The sequence below is a fragment of the Amborella trichopoda genome, chromosome 12, assembly GCF_054954075.1.
Source record: "Amborella trichopoda isolate Santa Cruz 75 chromosome 12, AtrichopodaSantaCruz75HAP2 v2.0, whole genome shotgun sequence".
NCBI classification, from domain to species: Eukaryota; Viridiplantae; Streptophyta; class Magnoliopsida; order Amborellales; family Amborellaceae; genus Amborella; species Amborella trichopoda.
In genome coordinates, this window is record NC_142347.1 from 3,174,325 (window position 1) to 3,178,510 (window position 4,186).

At 40.4% G+C, this 4,186-nt stretch overlaps 1 long non-coding RNA gene across 1 annotated transcript; it reads right to left on the bottom strand.

Moving 5' to 3' along the window:
* Positions 1 to 219: 219 nt before the first annotated feature.
* LOC148779361 (uncharacterized) lies at positions 220 to 3,606 on the bottom strand. The gene is made up of 2 exons (XR_016046145.1): positions 3,358 to 3,606; positions 220 to 1,162 (listed from the first exon to the last, which is right to left on the bottom strand). It is a non-coding gene; the product is annotated as an uncharacterized LOC148779361 (long non-coding RNA).
* Positions 3,607 to 4,186: the final 580 nt, after the last annotated feature.

Here is a 4,186-nt window from a genome sequence, read left to right on the forward strand (position 1 = left end):
ATCAATACATTTGGGAGAACTTAGGTGTGGCTCCAATAGACGATAAGATGAGAGAAAGTAAACTTAGGTGGACTGGTCATGTGTAGTGCAGACCCAGTACAACACCATGGAAAACTAAAAAAAACCAAGGGATAGGCCCAAAAGGACATAGTGGAAGTAGTGAAAAAAGATATGTGGACCTATGACCTCATTGAGGGTATGGCCGTTGATAGAACAGAATGGCGGATCAAGATTCGTGTAGCCGTCTCTAAATAGTTGGGAAAAGGTTCTGATAATGATAATGGATAAAGAAAGAAAAATTCCTATTGTTCTATAATTCTATTAATTACAAAATTTTTACCGTTCGCACCTTCCTTAGCTAGGTGCCTGCAGTTGAGTTGGCCTCTCATTGTGTATGAGTGTAAAGGACTTGTAAGTTGCCCAAACCTACGAAGACTTTTTCGATCTGCTGTCCAAAAACCAGGGGCAGGTGGACTCCTTAGAGGCCCATCTGAACATGTTGTTAGAGTCTCCTTCCACCATTAGGGACTGCAACCAGTTCATATTGAACACCTTGAGTTCTAATGGAGCGTGAATAAGATAGTAAACACTCCCCCCGTCATTTCTATAGATGCCACCCACCCTTGACAAACCAAAACACTCCTCCCCCCCCCTCATTTCTATAGATGCCACCCACCCTTGACAAACCAGGGTTACCTAGGACAACCTTACTTAGGCCCCATCATTGTCCTAGCACTTCAAGTAGTTCCCCAGTTTTGTAAAGCCAACCCACATAATTCCTTGTGGTGGTGTGGCCAAAATTCCACTGTGGATCTAGTTATGTCTTTTAAAGCTTCCAGCCCCTTTCCCTTACCCTCAAGTATCTGAAAGTTTCATTCTATCCACTAGGACCATTTCAAACCAAGAGGGTTGCACTCTATAGAAACAGGCTTTGGCACAGGGAAAGAAAAGGAGGGGGAGGGAGAAGGAGAAAAATAGTTATTGGGCAGTTTGAGGCTACACCTGCACCCACTCAAAGGTGCTGAGAAGGAAAGTCCATACCTGAATTGCCATCAAACAGTGGAAGAACAGGCGGTCCATAGTTTCTTCTGCTTCATGATATATCACGCAGCAATTCAATAGTTGCACATTTCTCACTTTGTACTTCGTTGTGCTTAGGGTCCTGTTTCAGATTACCACAACATGAGATGGCTATAATATATATATATATATATATATACACACACACACACACACGCACACACACATATATTTGTATAATATTTTTTGGATTTTTTATTTTTTATTTTTTGAGGGCCCATCCCAGGGGGTGGGGGCTTGGTGTGGTCCAGGCCTTGTGAGGAATGGAGAGACCACTGTTGGAACATGTAGAATTAATTTATATTAAAGAGACTGAAATAAATGCTTAAGAGCTAGGGGTGCACATAAATTTATCCAAGTCCTCATTGGGGATGAGTTGATCTTTTAGGAGGTCCACAAGGGTCATGGTTGTTTCCTCTCAAACCTAGGAACCCAAATCAGCTGGCCACCTAGGATTTCATAAGACTGCGAAACAAGGCCATCCTGGTCAATAATACAGAATACAGCCTGGGCAACGAGCTTTTAAGGTATTGTCCTAGACCTAAAAGATAATTTGTTCCCCCACTTTTCCATGAAACAAGTTTGTAATGAGCAAGCCTTCTGACCAGTCAAGGCATAGCTTAGGGCTAGTAATAAGTTCTTTTGCTTCTACTTAGGAAGAGTAGCAGAAGCCAATTGGCCCCAACTGGGTCATTAAGTTTTCTGAAAATCTCCCCAAGGGCTCTTGGTTCCTGATTACCATGTGATCAGAGTATTTACATTGCCAGGACCCAGAGCTAACCACCTCAACTGTCTTCTCTGAAAGGTAGCTACTCTAGTGCCACCATTTTGGACATTCTTATGGAGATTAATTTTGTGAACTAGTAAAGAATTAAGCCGCTTGCAAAAATTAATGGTTGGCCTCCTCCTATGTGTTCCTTGGGAATGGAACTTGTAGACCTTGAATAAGAATGTTGTATAAGCTTTGTTTGTAAGAAGACCTAAGTATACTTGAGCTTATTTGGGAATGAGTTATTCAAAGATGGTACTAAGCCTCAAAATGTTTGAGTTTACCAGTTATCCCTTTCCCAAAATGCTGTACCAACTTACTATGTTGTCGTATGATTTTTTTTTATATTTTTTTAATTATTAGATTGTTATCTTAGAAAATTTTAAGTTGTACCTCAGAAATATAGGGATGGCAACGGGTTGGGCCGGGTTTGGGTTGAGCTGGACCGGACTTGGCCTGGCCCGACTAGGTTCCTAATGGGGTCCAAAATCCAAATCATTTAGACCCAAACACTACTTGGACCCGGTCTAGAAATAAAAAAATTATTTTATATGTGTGATATATATTTTCTATATTTTATATAGTTTATACTTGGTCGGGTCAACCCCGACCTTGTTCAGGTCCAAGTCATTTGGATCCGGACCCGACCCTCTGGGTCCAAAACCCGGACCCAGAACCTGCTCGGGTCAAGCTGCTGGGTCGGCTGGTTGATTCGACCTGTTTGCCACCCTATAGAAATAGATTTTTAACTTGCTGAATCTCCTAAATGTTGTTGTTTCACTTTTGTAAGGTCAAATTAGTTTGAGGGTGAATAGATACTATTGGTTAGCTTTTGGCCAAAAGCAGTTATGTTAATTTTTTCTATAATTTCTACGGAAACGCAAGCTTGGTCATTTACATAATTTGTCATGGATGAGTGTATTGGCTAAATGAAAAGCACACTTCGAAGTCAGAGATATGTCTGCTTAAAATTCATAAATATTATCAACATTTAATTATAACAGGCATATACAAAGGCATTATCTGAAAGGGTATAAACATAAGCTAAGGTGTGATGTTTGGTGAATTCAAGTTCATGCAAGACAGTTCTTGTATCATCTGATGGAAAACTATATCTAGAGTAAACCGTATCAGTAGGTATAGATAGCAAGAATACCTTAGATTTTCTAGTTCTATTTTCTGGCTTTAGTTTTTCTGAATTTTCGTCTCTTACCGTCTTTTAGGATTCCATGTCTGAAAGCCTTGTTACTTTTGTTAGTTGTATACAAAAGCCAGGTTGCAACAGCACGGATGTACATAGCATTGTCTCCTGTGCTTTGGGATTAAATGTCAAAACACTTTTCATATATGTGTATGAAGAAGTAGGAAAACAGGAAACACAATGAAAGCAAGCAAAATTGAACACACCAAATTTCGCATTGTTTACCCTTATGGGCTATTTCCAACAGACAGAGAATCAAATCCATTATCAAATAGAAGGTCACAAGGTTAGATGGAGAGGGTAATACCTATCCTCTCGAGACACCCGTTCCTTCTCCTTCTCTCTACACCAAAAATCTAAGGCTGAGACAGGACATGACTGATTCGGGATTTTCTTTCTCTCACAAAATCTTGATACACTCTCTCTCCAAAAGCTATTGCTCTCTTGAGATTCCTTCTTCTAGAGGGTTTCCATAGATCTCTTAGGTTTCTCTCTCTCTAGGAGGCACTTTTTTTCTCTCTTGGGTTTTTTCTCTTTTGTTTAAGAGGCTTGCCTCTCTTTTCATCTCACTTTGGGGCCTTTTATAGGCCTTCAAGGACTTGCTCCCCAAGTCATTGTGTGAGACCCATAATACCCAATATCTATTAGGAAATTCTAGCAGGTTCTCTCTCTTCATGAGATGGGATACCCAACAATCTCCGCATCCAATTTCATGAGGAGAGATCTCCTTTGCAGATCAACTTGGTGCTCACATTCAACTGTTCTAGCCATGTTTCTGCGTAGCTCCTGCTTATCCTAGGCTAGAGTCTTTGTCATGATGTTACACATTCTTGTTAGTATTGATCTTTTTAAGTTGCAACAACATCCTCTCTATGACATCTTGAATCCAGTGGTGATGCACATCAATGTGTTTTGTCCTTGAATGCAACGATCTCAGTCAAGTCGACTGCACTTTGACTGCCGCAGCGATACCTGTCCTGTTTCAAGTCTTAACTCTTGGAGTAATCTTTTCACCCACAACATCTCCTTGTAGGCTTCTATAATTACAATGTATTCAGCATTTGTAGTTGAACAAGGCCACACATTTTTGCAACTTGGACTGCCATGATATGGCTTCCCTCCAAAATTGAACAGAC